Genomic DNA, 17,756 nt, shown 5'->3' on the forward strand with positions numbered 1-17,756 from the left:
AGTTGCAGTGTAAAGTTAAAAGAGGCTGGAAAAAATATAGAAAGTAGGAAGAAGCAACAGATATAAAGTAGAATGCTAAATAGTGGGTGCAGATAGTTCCCCAAGGGATAATACAAGGCCCTACCCCCTTTAGTGTAAGCTACACCAATGGCCCTACACCACCCTCCGGGGTTACTTGGTCTTCTAATTGCCTTACCAATAACTCCTCTATTTTCGTAGCTTCAACTGACATAAAAAGGTTTCTTTCAGCTTATATTAAGACCTACTATGATGTATTCGAGGATTGTCTAGGTAATCAGGCTGGCATAAGTCTTTTATATTTTATATGACATATCTGTTTTGATGTTACTGTTCTTAAAATATTTTATAATTTTTTTCTCATGTCGTTTATTTTCTTATTTCCTTTTCTCAATGGGCTATTTTTCCCTATTGGAGCCCTTGGGCTTTTATAGCATCTTGCTTTCCGAACTAGGGTTGTAGCTTAGGTAATAAAAATATCAAAAAAAAAAATAAAAAAATAAAAAAAAAAAAATAAAAATAATAATAACAATAATAATAATAAATAAACAAATAAATAATTATAATAATAATAATAATAATAATAATAATAATAACAATAATAATAATAATAATAATAATAATAATAATAATAATAATAATAATAATAATAATGTAACCATTCCCAGTCCTTTATTTAGATTTCCAATATTATTTTCCAGTTCCAGTTCCAACGTCAGAAACGATACTAGGGATTATATTTCATATATTTTCCTTATTACCCCTAAAGCCATATATCAACCCCTATTTACTACAGTTTCATACATCAATATTTCATGCTTTTTTTTTTATTTCATCTTTCTTTGTATGCTCAACATATAGTCCCCTTTGTCATTGTACCATTCCCCAAAATATTTGCATTTTATATGAATTTCGGCCAGAGGGGCCTTCTGGGGGTATGAAAGGCCAGTAAGTGTACATATGCAATTAGGGGGGGGGGGCATGGCCACGAAAATATATCCCCCACACACCCCAGATGCAGTATGGGGCTGGACAGCTACTAGAAAGGAGCAACTAGAAAGGAAATAGGAACGAGGTTTAGTTAAATGTAAAGAACTGTAGCATAAAGATAAGGATAGGGAAGTGGGGAATATGGGGAAAGAGGTACTCGGGATGGGAGAGAATAAGGAAAAAGGGAGAAAGAGAAGTACAGGAGAAGAATAAAAGAGAGGGACAGACCCTCTAGCGGTGTTAGATAGGATTAGTAGCAGTTTGCAAAAAAAGGTAAAGACAGGCAGGGAGGAAGGGTTTTTTTTCGAATTTTCCTACTTATCATATAAGTATTTATCTTTCTTATTTTCTGTAACTTATATGCAAAACTTCTTTGGTTTATTAATGAAGGTCGAAGTTTTCAAAATTTCCTTGCAATGGCAGTTGGCTATTGTTGCTTCAACTCCTCCCGTTATCTTGTTAGGAGACATGGTGCCATCTACATGGTTATTTTATTTTCACAACTCTTAAGTGTTATACATTTTTTATTCAGTAAGTTTACATTCTAATTATAGAAAATATAATAAAAACATTGTGACCCGCTTTAACTTGCCTGGTAATTCTATTTTTACTATTGCAAAATGCCACGTCACTTACCACATTCAGTCTGTTTATTTACATTCATACATCAATACCTAACACTGGGTATGATTTATTGATAATATTCCCACTCGTTTCGCATATGCAAATACTGTATACTTAATAAAAATAACGGTTAATAACAAAGTTTAATTGTAAAAAAAGACTGAAACATTTGGCTTGTAAATTGAACATTTGGCATATACTACCTTCTAAATGTATCTAACACTTATAATTTGCAACAGAACCTTCCAAAATAATATTCCTACAGGGCTATAATTTATTGATAATATTCCCACTCGTTTCACATTATTATGCAAATATACTTAATAAAAATAACGGTTAATAACAAAGTTTAATTGTAAAAAAAGACTGAAACATTTGGCATATCATACTACCTTCTAAATGTATCTAACACTTATAATTTGCAACAGTAACTTCCAAAATAATATTCCTACAGGGCTATAATTTATTGATAATATTCCCACTCGTTTCACATATGCAAATATACTTAATAAAAATAACGGTTAATAACAAAGTTTAATTGTAAAAAAAAAGACTGAAACATTTGGCATATCATACTACCTTCTAAATGTATCTAACACTTATAATTTGCAACAGTAACTTCCAAACTAATATTCCTACAGGGCTAAGCAATGTTTATAAGATGTTGCTCCCAAAATAACGATTAATAACAAAGTTTAATTGTAAAAAAAAGACTGAAACATTTGGCTTGTAAATTGAACATTTGCCAGATCATACTACCTTCTAAATGTATCTATCACTTATAATTTGCAACATTAACTTCCAAAATAATATTCCTACGGGGCTATAATTTATTGATAATATTCCCACTCGTTTCGTATATGCAAATATACTTAATAACGGTTAATAACAAAGCTTAATTGTAAAAAAAGACTGAAACATTTGGCATAACATACTACCTTCTAAATGTATCTAACACTTATAATTTGCAACAGTAACTTCCAAAATAATATTCCTACAGGGCTAATCAATGTTTATAAAATGATACGCTCAAGACTTGTATTACATCAATTCCATCAAAAATTCATTAAACATATTCGCAGCAATTCTTTGCAAGAAGATCATCATTCCTCACAGCGGTCCTATGGTGTAATGGTTAGCACTCTGGACTTTGAATCCAGCGATCCGAGTTCGAGTCTCGGTAGGACCTCAGCAATGCTTTTCGTCTGAATTGCTCTCAAGTTTGGATAACTTGATGCTACAATGTTTCAATATTAGCTAGAAGCGATCTATAGAAGTCTTTTGAATTTACTGACGAGTATTGTCTTGGTTTTTAATTTACAGACGAGTATTGTCTTGGTTTTTTAATTTACTGTCGAGTATTGTCTTGGGTTTTTTTAATTTACTGACGAGTATTGTCTTGGTTTTTTAATTTACTGACGAGTATTGTCTTGGTTTTTTTTATTTACTGACGAGTATTGTCTTGGTAAAGTAATTTATAATGGTGTAAATTGCGTTTGTTAACCATCAACATCAAAATTTTCTTACATCGAAACCGTACAAATTCCTTTTACATAGAATATGAATTAAATACCCTTTTCACATAGGAGCTACAATGCTTCTAAATTAGCCAAAATACAAACTAGAAAAGTCTTTTGAATTCAATAACCCAGTATTGTTTTAGTAGGATCGCTTGTGACGTAGTAAATCGATTTTTAACCATTTGCTGTCTTCATTTGTTTTCTACAAACATAATTATAAATGAAAGACCTATTTCACATAGGCTTTACATATTCTATTGTCTTTTCCATATATAAGCATAAAAGATATATAATCAGCTAGCAGAAACTATATAACGAGGAGAGAGATGGGAGAGAACGGAGGTTGGGAAATGTGATGTACATTCATCTCCCACTGCGGTGAGAGATGCAGGCGCATAGGAGAAAACACACACACACACACACACACGAACTCGCGCTGTCCGTCGCCATAGTGAGAGAACTGCTATTACGGTGCCTCGTGGAGCTCTTAAAACATTGTTATAATAATGAATAAAAGCATGAATTCCCAACCTTATTTTGTTCATATTACAGACAAATCTTATTTTTAATATGTTTTAGGAATGTGTAGCGTCTTGAGATGCAAATACCAGGGTATATATATATATATATATATACACAGTATATGTATATATATATATATATATATAGGCCTATATATATATATATATATATCCTATATATATATATATATATATATAATGTCTGTGTGTGTGTAAAAGACCCACAAGGAAAATGAAATAGAAAATATGTTTAAGACATTTGGTAATAATGGCAAGGAGAATTATAATACACAAAAACTACTTTTACGGCCAAATAATCATTCATTTTGATGAAATTCCCCAATTGTTAAACAATCTTAACGTTAATGTAGCATTGAAGAGAAACAACACTATAAAAGCAGCCCCCCATAAAGAATTCCCTGACAGTAACAAAGGATTTGTATATCGTATCCCATGTACTTAAAAAAAATCTATATTGGTCAAACAGGTAAAACCCTCGAAAGGAGAATTGAACATAAGAAAAGTGACATATATATTCAAGACAACAATACAACGTTTCTCAATGTTAGAGATAAAAATCACACTATTAATTGGGCATGAGCAAAGAACTTGGTTCATTCAAATAACTCATTACAAAGAAACTTCAGAGTCCAGTTTGATAAAAGAAAGCTTTGAAAACAATGTGAATATAGGACACAAGCTCTATGAATTTATATGCAGAGGCATGCGAGCTTTATGAAAAAAAAACTTGAATTACTTTATGTAGAACTGACTGTACCTCGGATAACAACTGCCTATGTGAAATCAATCTTTCAAATCTAAGCTATCATTTACATATAGGTACAATTATATAAATATACGTATATGCTTTGCTACTACTTTATTGGTAGGTAAACAGACACACACACACACACACACATATATATATATATATATATATATTGTGTGTGTATGTGTATGTGCATGTTTATGCTGATAGTGTTATACAGTATATACAGAAATGTGTATATGTATGTTAATCATGTGTGCAATCATGTATATGGGTGTGTGTGCATCATGTATATATATTTGGGTTTTATATATATATATATATATATATATGTATGTATATATATACATATATATATATATGTCTATATGTTTATGCTGCTAGTGTTATACAGTATATGCATAATTGTGTATATGTATGTTAATCACGTGTGCAAGCATGTATATGGGTGTGTATGCACCAATACATATGTATTTGAATGCGTATGTATATATGTATGACAATGTTTATGGATTTACATAGATAAGGTTAACGCATATCAATATAAAGAAACTGTATCGGATGACCAAAGAATTACCTGTCACCCAATGTCCCCACCTAACACCTGGCTAATGGGAGCAAGAACTCCACCTACAGGAACACCTGACTATATAAACCCAAGATGGTTTGTTTGACCGCGGAACATTGTTCTGCAAATACATGTTATGTATGTTTGTACTCGCACTGTACCATATCAAAATGTAAAAAGCTCTCTCTCTCAATGAATCAGGCCTCTGAAGAAGTATTACGAAACTAGTGAGGACTTAAACTTATATTTTCTAATTTAATTTTCATTGTGGTTCCTTTGCATCTGAGCATCACGTTTCCCTGTGATTGTTAATATACATACATACATACATACATACATACATACATACATACATATATATATATATATATATATACAGATAGATAGATATAGATATAGATATAGATATATATATATATATATATATAAACATATATATGTATATATATACATGTATATATAAATATATACATATATATATATATGAATATATATATGTATAAATATATATATATAATATATATATATATATATATATATAATGCAAAGCAACCACAATGAAAATTAAATTAGGAAATATAAGTTTAATTCCTCACTAGTTTCGTGATACTTCTTCAAAGGACTGATATATATATATATATATATATGTGTGTGTGTGTGTGTGTGTGTGTATGTGTTTTACATATTTTCTTTTATTTAATTTCATGTTATTTTTCAGTGTATTTGTTCTGATTATCGTATCTGTATTCTTTATCTTACTTGATATTATAAATCATTTTATATTAATGAAATTCTTAAGATTCTTGCCACATATACTGAATTTTAATGATTTAGATAATTAGTGTCAATTAATTTTCGCTAATGTTTATGTTTTAGCCCTGATAATGGGAGAAATGGTTCGCTGAAACCTTGATTAATCGAAATAAATAGTCCAAACTGCTAAGGATGCTGCTTTCAATGGCCGTTCTAGCATATATATATATATATATAAGTACATATACATATATATATATATATATACTTATACATATTGTATATATATACAGTATATACTGTATATATATATATATATATGTATATATATATATATATATATGTGTGTGTGTGTATATATAATATATATAATATATATATATATATATATAAGTACATATACATATATATATGCATATAAGTACATATACATATATATATATGCATTTATACATATTGTATATATATATATATATATAAATATACAGTATATACTGTATAAATATATATTATATATAATATATATATATATACATATATATATATATATATATATACATCTCATATATAGTTATGGGAGACCGAATGCGTCTAGAAATGATGTCTTGTCGAATAATAAAATATAATTTTTATTCGTTTTTATTCCCTTTCCTGTACTATAGTTGACAAAAAATAGCAATAAATTACATACCACTGACAAGGTAACTTGTCGTCGTTTAGCAGTGTGCAATTTTTGTTAACGGTCCATGACTTTTTATATATTTATTTAAATCGTTCTGCAATTTCTGTTATAAGGTTAACTTCAACATGGCATTTGTACTTTGATAGTTTTTTTTTTTACATTTATGTTTTGTCTTTACACCATTTACATCATCTTTATAACCTGGAATATTGATTTTCTATACAGTTTATCCTTACAATTTAGCGTTTACGTTGAATTGGACGACCAGAACAGCCATGAACTTGATGCAAATTTAACTGAAAATAAATCACATTCTTCATTCAGTAATTCCACCCCTTAAACCAAATAGATAAGTCCCCCTCATGCCATATCCTACTACCAATTACAAACCACCTTTCCACAGCCCCTGTACAATGTCCTTCCACTGTCTCGGATTAGAGTTCTCTTGCTTGAGGGTACATTCGGGCTCAGTATTATAACAATTTTTTCTTCCTCTTATTTTGTTAGAGTATTTATATTTTATATATTTAATTTAATGTTGTTACTGTTCTTAAAATATTTTATTTTCCCTTGTTACCTTTCTTCACTGGGCTATTTTCCCTGTTGGGGCCACTGAGCTTATATCATTCTACTTTTCCAACTGGGGTTGAAGCTTAGCAAGTAGTAGTAATAATAATAATAATAACAATAATAATAATAATAATAATAATAATAATAATAATAATAATAATAATAATAATAATAATAATAATAATAATAATAATAATTACTTCATAAAAATCTTTGTCTTGAGGTTGTTGTCTAAGCGACTTGCTCTCAGTTTATTGGCCACTTTTGTATTTGGATTTCTAGAATTTGGACCGTATGGGCCAGTGCTATTACCGGGAAGTCCATTCAACACTAAAGTAGAACTGGGGAACATTCCAAAGATGAAAAGTTAAAAAGAGGTTGGACAACAAGTTGAAAGCTGGAAAGTGAGGTGTAAAGACCTTTTATTAAAAAAAAAAAAAAGGTACATTGACTGCACAACCCACTTATGGGGTGGCCAGATTTGGAATCTTATCTCTAATCCTCTTTTCACATATTGATCTATTGCATAAACCAAAAGCTTTATATATATATATATATATATATATATAAATATACATACATATATACATACATATATATATATTATATATACATATTATATATATATCTATATATATACATATATATATATATATATTATATATATATATTATATATATATATATCTATATATATATATATATACATATATATATATATATATATATATCACATCATACATACATATACCAAAGGCACTTCCCCCAAGTTTGGGGGGTAGCCGACAACAACAAGAAACAAAACAAAAAGGGGACCTCTACTCTCTACGTTCCTCCAGCCTAACCAGGGACTCAGCCGAGTTCAGCTGGTACTGCTAGGGTGCTACAGCCCAACCTCCCACATTTCCACCACAGATGAAGCTTCATACTGCTGAGTCCCCTACTGCTGCTACCTCCGCGGTCATCTAAGGCACCGGAGGAAGCAGCAGGGCCTACCGGAACTGCGTCACAATCGCTCGCCATTCATTCCTATTTCTAGCACGCTCTCTTGCCTCTCTCACATCTATCCTCCTATCACCCAGAGCTTTCTTCACACCATCCATCCACCCAAACCTTGGCCTTCCTCTTGTACTTCTCCCATCAACTCTTGCATTCATCAGCTTCTTTAGCAGACAGCCATTTTCCATTCTCTCAATATATATATATATATATATATATAATTGTGTGTGTGTTTGTGTACATCTACTATGTATCGATGGATCTATATCTGAAAACACACACACACACACACACACACACTATATATATATATAATATATAAATATATATATATATATATATATATTCTTTTCCTACGCCCATTGACGCAAAGGGCCTCGACGATAACGCTAATATATATATATATATATATATATAAACCAATGAAATTATATTGTCATTACTCATTATAAAAGGAACGTCTAGATCGGTTACTGTTAGACGAGACTAGAAAGAAAAGAACAAAGAAGCCAAACGAAAGTGTTAAGAACTCAGGTAAATTACAACATGGAAGTTGCGTTTTCTTGCTAAGACTCCTTTGCAGATCAGGAATTATAACATGAACTGTAAATTGATTGACGATTTCAGGATACCATTGGAGCCTGGTAATTATCTTATGAATCCCACTAATGAAAAAAAAAAACTTTTACTGATGTAAAGTAGTAGTAGTAGTAGTAGTAGTAGTAGTAGTAGTAGTAGTAGTAGTAGTAGTAGTAGTAATAGTATTAGTAATAGTAAAAATCGTCCTATTTTCGTCTCTGAATTATTTATTTTATCAATGAATTTATGTACTGACACAAACGTCACTTAAAATGCATAAATTACACATACACACACACACACATATATATATATATATATATACATATATATGTGTATATATAATACATATACATATATACATACATATATACATATATATATATACATATATACACACACACACACACACAATATATATATATATATATATATATAAAATTCGTCGTCCGATAGTATATATTAAACATTACTCAAGTCATATTTTGACATAAACTAGCTACATCAATCTAATCAAGAAGTCACATCCATATCAACAACAACGAATTAAGACCCCAGTATAAAAATAATACCTCCATTCAACTCGCACCTTCGACACAAACCAATCTTCCACCCATTTAAGTTGACCATTGCGGGAGGTGGAATTTTCTCCAAACTCGCGACCAGTGGACATACCGGGCACAGTGAGTCAGCCTCACACACATCTGAAGAATCGGAACTTCGGAAGGTCTTTTAGACCACGTGGTTTAGCTTTTCGTCTTTCGCTCAGTGGCCAAGCAAACGCAAGGTTCTTGTGAAAATGGGATTTGTATATCGCTTGTGTGAGCCTCCGCCTTTTTTTTTTTTCGCTGCTGGCATATTCTCCTAGTTGGAGGTTTTAAGTGGGAGGGAGATGCAATAAATAGATGTGAGTAAAAGGTGTTCGGAATATTAATAACAATGATATAATATTAGTACTTAGTTTTGTTATACTTAATATGTTATATTTCTAATCCCCATGCGCCTCCATTCTAAAAATTCTTCTGATTTCCCTAAATAACAATATCAATGTGAAATAAAGAACGAGGACGATAATTCATAATCAGAAAATTTTAATATAGCATCTTATTTCTGTTCGACTGTATTTGACATTAAAGTTTCATTAGAGAGAGAGATAGGAGCATCATACAGATGAATGATATAATTTTATCATAATAATCTATCTCTCTCCAATAGACACACACACATATACATATATATATATATATATATATATACATATATATATATATATATATATACACACATACATACATACATATATATACACATACATACATACACACACACACATATATATACACACACACACACATAATATATATATATATAAGAGAGAGAGAGAGAGAGAGAGAGAGAGAGAGACCCTTCAAATATGAAAACCATCTAGTCGCCATCATGTCTCCCATAACGGAAACCAATGCCATAATACGTGGAATGTTTGTAAATATTATTTGCATATACGGCAAAAGTGTCCAAAGAATGGTATTTTGAGTGATTCATTACTAATGATTCCTTGGCATTTTCTTTTCCTACTAGACATAAGAGATATATTGTTTAAACTGTGCAAAAGGAAATATTTCAAAATTAAAGCGCAAAGTTATTTATATAAAAGTTAATAAAAAACACCTCCCCATATATGAAAACGCGAACAAGGAAAACCCTTTTCTTATTAATTATATATTTTTATTGTTCAAAGACTATACTGTATTACATAAAATAACATTAATCAACCGATTAGAGCATGAAACGGCATATTATATAACTTCCCGATGATTTAACTTAAAATGTTATTTGCCTTTCTCTTAATAAAACACACACACGATTTACCTTAAAATCTTATCTGCCTCTCTTAATAAAACACAGACACAAACACACACACACTCATATATATATATATATATATATATATAATTGGATTTTCTTTTTCCCTAGATCTAGACAACCTTTAATTCTAATCATTGTATGGTCGGTTGCCTATAACTTGTTTAACATTGTTACATCTTTAACTAAATTAACTTTTTACACTAGGGTTATAATCTAAAATCGATTTCGGTTTTCGTTTCGCCATTTCCATTTTCTGTTCCTTTTATATAAAAAAAAGATGTTCATAATTTTAAGATTATATCTTTCTCCAAATTTACCTTCTACTGATTCTCTTCAGTAATTTCCAAACATTTTTATTGGAATCAGCACAAGAGATAGGTGGGAAAGTTCTTAAACAAGATCAAGGAAACTTCTGAAAACACCAAAGTCCTAATAAAGAAAATACTGGAAATTATGGTAAAATACAAGAGATGAAAAAATCAGCAGAACTAATCAAACCAATAAACAAACTAAAAACCTAAGACATTAGTAAATACAATCGCACCCCAAGTGAGTAAAAACTAAAGAACGGAAAAAGCATCGAATTGATAAAAAGAAGACGAGGAACACAACACCAACGGATATTTGCTTTAAATGATGAAAATAGAATTATTATCAACAAAAGAGATGGAGTAAGAAATAACTTTGCCCATCGAAATGATACACTTGAGCCGGAACTAAAAGTAACAGTAGAAGTAAAGGAAAAGCAGCAGGAGAAGATGACATAATTCTATTTCATGAATCATGGGAGAAATTGCAAAAGATGATAGAAAATTTGAATATAAAAAGTCAAAATGTAGGACTGAAAATGAATATTGTAAAACTAAGATAATGTTCAATGACAATGGACGAACCTCTAAAGACTTAATAAACGAAATGAGATTATGAAAAGTAGAATGCCCCTTTTTCTAAAAATTAAAGTATTTAATCAGATGGGCCTACCAGTATTAGCTTATGCATCAGAAACTTGGAGCTTTACGAAAGCCTTAGAACATAAGCTAGTTACAACTCGAAAGATATGGAAAGAATACTGATGGGAATAACATCTATATCTCACCAAGTTTTGGGTTTGCAACCACCTAGGGGCTAGACGCACCGTCAAAAAGCCCCTGTCCGGAGAGAAGCTCCGGGCAATATAAAGAAGAAGAAGAAGAAGAACAAAGTTTTGGGGAAATAATCAGTCCTATTATAATGGCTAAAATCAAGAATATAAGTAAAGCCTTATAATAAAGCAATATACTTTGATAAAACAAAAAAATAAAAATCTGAGGGTGCAAAAATATTCATTTGTTTAATTGCCCAAATGCAATTTGAAAACTTACGTCGGTTGCTCTAACAGTTTTCTATCATCGTAATCATGCTTATGCATGGAAACAAATCATCACCTATTCCGATTTTTAATATAATCCCATTCACCAAAACTGAGTGTCTCTTTATCACACACACCATCACTCAATTATCTTTATTCTTTCACATATTGCTTAACAGTTAATTTTCCACTATTTTTGTTAGTGTAAAGATTCTATCATCGGGCCGTCCGTAATTTGTTTTTTTTTCAGTTTAATATTTAACTTTGATGAAAATTCTGTGATTTATGTAAACTTGTATTTTTGTTGTTTATTTGTTTATTCTAGTTATCATATCAGCCCTTTTGTCTCACTGTATGGTAAATCATATAGTTTAATTTTTTGTATGAGATAATTCTTGCACTGTCTGATTTCATTTTGAACATTTTAACAATGTGTATTAGTTTTTTTTTTTTTTATAAACATGATTTCTATCTTGAATTTCGGTGATCTCCTAAACCTGAAGCTTTTTAGAATCTAAAATGCCGTTCATTATATGATTCTAGGTGCTTGTCACTACCCAAGTTAATCCCGTTTCCTCGCACTACTACTAAAGCTTTGCATACGCTACTTTCCCTACTGCTCGCGCTACTTGTGCATACGATACTTTCCCTACTGCTCGCGCTACTACTAAAGCTTTGCATACACTACTTTTCCTACTGCTCGCGCTACTACTAAAGGTATGCATACGCTACTTTTCCTACTGCTCGTGCTACAACTAAAGCTATACATAAGCTACTTTCCCTACAGCTCGCACTACTACTAAAGCTATACATACGCTACTTTTCCTACTGCTCGCGCTACTAACAAAGCTATGCATACGCTACTTTTCCTACTGCTCGCGCTACTGCTAAAGCTATGCATACGTAAGGCCAATTATATTGGCCTTGTGCATACGCTACTTTTCCTACTGCTCGCGCGACTACTAAAGCTATACATACGTTACTTTTCCTACTGTTCGGGCTACTACTAAAGCCCCATATGCTACTTTTCCCACTGTTATTTTTATATAATTACATTTAGGTGGCCAGGGCACCAGCCATCCGTTGAGATACTACCGATAGAGAGTTATGGGGTCCTTTGACTGGTCAGGCAGTACTACATTGGATCCTCTCTGGTTACGGTTCACTTTCTATTTGCCTACACATAGACCGAATAGTCTGGCCTATTCTTTACAGATTCTCCTCTGTCGTCATACACCTGGCAACGCTGATTAATAAACAATTCTTCTTAACCCAAGGGGTTAACTACTGCACTGTAATTGTTCAGTGGCTACTTTCCTCTTGGTAAGGGTAGAAGAGACTCTTTAGCTATGGTAACCAGGTCTTCACGGAGAAGAAACACTCTAAAATCAAACCATTGTTCTCTAGTCTTGAATACTGCCATAACCTCTTTACCATGGCCTTCCAGTATCTTGGGTTAGAGTTCTCTTGCTTGAGGGTGCACTCGGGCACACTATTCTATTTTGTTTCTATTCCTCAAGTTTTATTAAGTTTTTATAATTTATATACGAAATATTTATTTTAATGTTGTTACTATTCTTAAAATATTGTATTCTTCCTTGTTTCCTTTCCTCACTAGGCTATTATCCCAGTTGGGGCCCCTGGGCTTATAGCATCCTTCTTTTCCAACTAGGGTTGTAGCTTAGCAAGTAATAATAATAATAATAATAATAATAATAATAATAATAATAATAATAATAATAATAAAAATTCTCATACCTACTCATCGAAGGAATATTGATTCCCAACTTAGGCAGCAATGTTTGGGTAAGGGTACGGCTATTAATCCTCCTAGGGGTAGGAGTAGGGTAAAGGGGAGGGGTAGGGGGGACGGGGAAGAGGGGGGTTATGTTATTGTTGCTTCCGCCCTTGCCCCTTGCCCTGCCCTGCTGTTCTTGTACTGAAGGCGTTGACCATATAGGGCGCAGAGAGAGAAGGCGGGCAAACGCCAGTGCCAAACTACCCACAGGGGAGGGAATGAAGAAGCAGCTGAGAGATAGGGAGGGGGTACCCCCCAGCTCTCAGAGTGCCAAGTACTTGTTACTTGCATATACCCATCACGTATTAAAAGGCGAATTAACTTTTTTGATAGACATCATGAGTTCTCGATGGAAAACTCTATGCGTAGCACTGTTGATAAGGCATTATTCTGCTTTCGGAAATAGAATAAGGAGAAATTGGGTTAAGAGATGCGAAAGATTACCCATAAGCCCCTTTCCTCACAACAACACTGACATCATCGCTCTTTATTTCAAAGGGATCTACTCCAAGTTCCCCCCCCCCTCACACCCCCTCTACCTCGCTTCTTTATACACTTCGAATCTTTATATACTTCGAGGGACTATCAAGGCATTTAATGATTGTCATAGTGTTCGTTCTCGAGGTAATAATACCGCTGGTTTGTTTATTATACAGCTGTGAGTTAATAATAGAAATTAACATCTTTCCCACTGAAATTATATGATTGTTTTATTACATTTCAAATGTGTTGAATTCATAGCTCTAATTTCCTATAAACGAATAGTGCTTTACTATTCATGGCAAGATAGTGACAGATATTAGTGGCATGACATGAGAGAGAGAGAGAGAGAGAGAGAGAGAGAGAGATAGAGAGAGAGAGAGAGAGAGAGAGAGAGAGAGAATTATAAGAGTGTCCAATCAGAGACAAGGTAATAAGGTACATCATCGAAAGAAATTAATATATATATATATATATATATGTATGTATATATATATATATCACGAGAGAGAGAGAGAGAGAGAGAGAGAGAGAGAGAGAGAGAATTATAAGAGTATCCAATTGGAGACAAGATAATATGGTCCATCACCAAAAGAAAATAAGATAGACATATCGACAGAGAGAGAGAGAGAGAGAGAGAGAGAGAGAGAGAGAGGGGGGGGGGGAGTAATAAGGAAGAAGCAGCTCTCCTGCCTGAGATAACAGATCATCAATCAAAAGGCAGCAGCCTCTCGTCCCTCCGAGGACTTAACACTCTTTTCATTTGCCAATTTCCAAAGACGGTCTTACATAAAGAAACGTCTTACATAACATCGTCAGGATGCGAGTGTGTGCTTCCATACAATTGGCGTTTTCAATGGGATTATTTTATTGCACCTACAAGAATTGTGGTACAGAGCTTATATATGGATTAAACTTTTGCTTTTTTTATCTTTTTTATTTATTGGTGTAGGATTGAGGAATAGAACATATTCTTTATACTAATTCTCACTTTATTTGCCGTGATATTAGTTGTTGATACTGAATATTAGCTCTCTCTCTCTCTCTCTCTCTCTCTCTCTCTCTCTCTCTCTCGTCAGTGAAATATTATAATTGATCTAAACCGGCTACGTAACCTATGAAAACATGCTAATTCTTATAATATTCAATTTGATAAAATATATTTACTGTAATGAAATATACGTAAGAGTGAATCTGCCACTTTTTTTAACCAGCATATTATCCGAAATTTACACCAACCTTAATAAAATCAAAGGACAACTATGAGAGAGAGAGAGAGAGAGAGAGAGAGAGAGAGAGAGAGAGAGAGAGAGAGAGATTGTCCCCGGCCATATATTTAGTATCACAACAAATCAAGACGATATCATAGGCAACACAAATCCGCCACACGGCACAGTGAGGAAACAACTGACTGACAATGTTTACATTCTTTTCTCGGGTTAAATTCTCCCACATCTGGTGGGCCACCGGCATTGCAATTTCGCGTCACGTTTCTTGTATAGTCTTCATTTCCATGTGCGTATACGCATTTGTTTCAAGTCATAATTTTTTTTTCCTGTTGAAAATTTTAAATCAATACGTGAGGATGCAAAAATTTAGCAATATTAATTTATCATCATCGATCAACCATTTCATTTTATAGCTGTCAAAATAAGGTAGGTTGTACCACATTCTATTTGCAACAACATTGCTCAAGAACATTTGAATAACATCTTACCGTAACATGAAAAAGTAAAATTTTGCTTATTTTCAATGCCGAAACATAAAAAAAACAGCAAAATTTTGCTTATTTTCAATGCCGAAACAAAAACAAAAACAGCAAAATTTTGCTTATTTTCAATGTCAAAACATTAAAAAAAGTGCAACATTGTGCTTATTTCAATAACAAAACATATAAAGCAGCAAAACTTTGCTTATTTTCAATGGCAAAACATAAAAAAACCGCAAAAGTTTGCTAATTTTCATTGCCAAAACATAAAGAGCAGCAAAATTTTGCTTATTTTCAATGCCAAAACATAAAAAAAAGCAAAATTTTGATAATTTTCATTGCCAAAACATATAAAGCAGCCAAATTTTGCTTATTTTCATTGCCAAACCATGGAAAAAAAAACCATCAAAATTTTGCCCATTTTCAATGACGAAACAAAAATCGGCAAAATTTTGTTTATTTCAATACCGAAACATAAAAAAACAGCAAAAATATGGTCCCTTTTCAACGCAAATCACATTTTCCGTGTTGTTCAGGTAAGCAATGACGCCCCGACGAACCTAAACCTGTCTCACAAGCATTAACCCCCGAGAACCAAACCCCCCTCACCCGAGAATACGTCATGAAGATGGCAACACCTGTATGCGTGCGTACGTGTGCATGGGCCAAAGACGCAATTTCTTCTAGCCTCTCCTTGCACGCCACTTAACTTTTATCTCCCCCTTCCAAGTAATTCCGGCTGATAACCTGGCAATAAAAGGTTTCAAAGGGAAACCTTGTTTCATCATTCGAATTCTTATGCAACTAATGAGGAATACGATGCTAAATCACCTTTTCTAAAAATCCTATTTCATTATTGTATAAGAATATTTCTTTCAATATTTCAATATTTACTAAACGAGAAAGGGGTCTTAATTATTATAAGGTTGAGAGAGAGAGAGAGAGAGAGAGAGAGAGAGAGAGAGAGAGGGATAAGATTTCAAGGTAAGGCCCGAATTAGTAAAAACAGACAAGTTGAAAGGACTGATAAGATTTAAAGGATCGTTTAAAAAAAAACTAATCACCTGCACACGAGCTCGTAAGAAATGAAAAGTTTAGGTAAAAAATTGGCATAAGTTGAAAGAAAAAGAACGTTATATACTCTTATGTATACACTATATATATATATATATATATATATACACACAATATACAGTATATACAAATATATGTATCTATATACACACTCATATATATACATAAATTACACCGTCTTCTCTGCCAGGGGTTATGGTGTTTATGAAGAAAAGACAGTATGAAGGCAGGTGTTCCATCATGATCCAAACAAATTCATACTGACAATTGAATCGTTTACACACACACACACACACACACATATATATATATATATATATATATAAAGTATGTATTCTATAAGAACTCTACCTATACAATATACCCTTACCAATGAAAGCAAGAGGCTTGGAAATCATACGTAGTAGTATTCTTGCTTTTTAACATTAAGAAAACCCATATCAAAAAATTAACCAACTCCACACGAAACACTATCCATGTCACTCCTAAATCTGAAAAGAACACTACACCAGACAAGTTAAACAAGGGAAGAAAATAAACGCACACACGCAATCCTTACAGAGCACAAGGATAGAATGAAAGAGAAACTGAAGCCATCTTAGATCACTGGCTCAAATAAAACAGGTCAGTACTTGGAGCGAGTAAAAAAAAAAAAAAAAAAAAAAAAAAAATGCTTTTCCGTGACAACTGAAATAAAACCTTCGGTGAGTATTAATAGATAAACGTATGAACTAATTTCAATTAAAATAAAAAAGAATTAGCATTCATCTCGTAGTAGATTTCATAAAAATAAATAAATAAACATGCATTCAAAAACATTAAAAAACTAATTTCAATAAAAAAAATGGCCTTTATCTCGTAGTACATTTAATAAAAATAAGTAAACAAAC

At 32.2% G+C, this 17,756-nt stretch overlaps 1 protein-coding gene and 1 non-coding gene across 4 annotated transcripts in view; one reads left to right on the plus strand and one right to left on the minus strand.

Moving 5' to 3' along the window:
• LOC137617254 (uncharacterized) overlaps positions 1-17,756 on the minus strand; it is a 43,264-nt gene that overhangs the window by 14,355 nt on the left and 11,153 nt on the right. The window lies entirely within an intron of this gene.
• On the plus strand, positions 2,750-2,821 carry TRNAQ-UUG (transfer RNA glutamine (anticodon UUG)). Its single transcript has one exon. It is a non-coding gene; the product is annotated as a tRNA-Gln (tRNA).

The sequence above is a fragment of the Palaemon carinicauda genome, chromosome 23 (genome assembly GCF_036898095.1).
Source record: "Palaemon carinicauda isolate YSFRI2023 chromosome 23, ASM3689809v2, whole genome shotgun sequence".
NCBI lineage: Eukaryota > Metazoa > Arthropoda > Malacostraca > Decapoda > Palaemonidae > Palaemon > Palaemon carinicauda.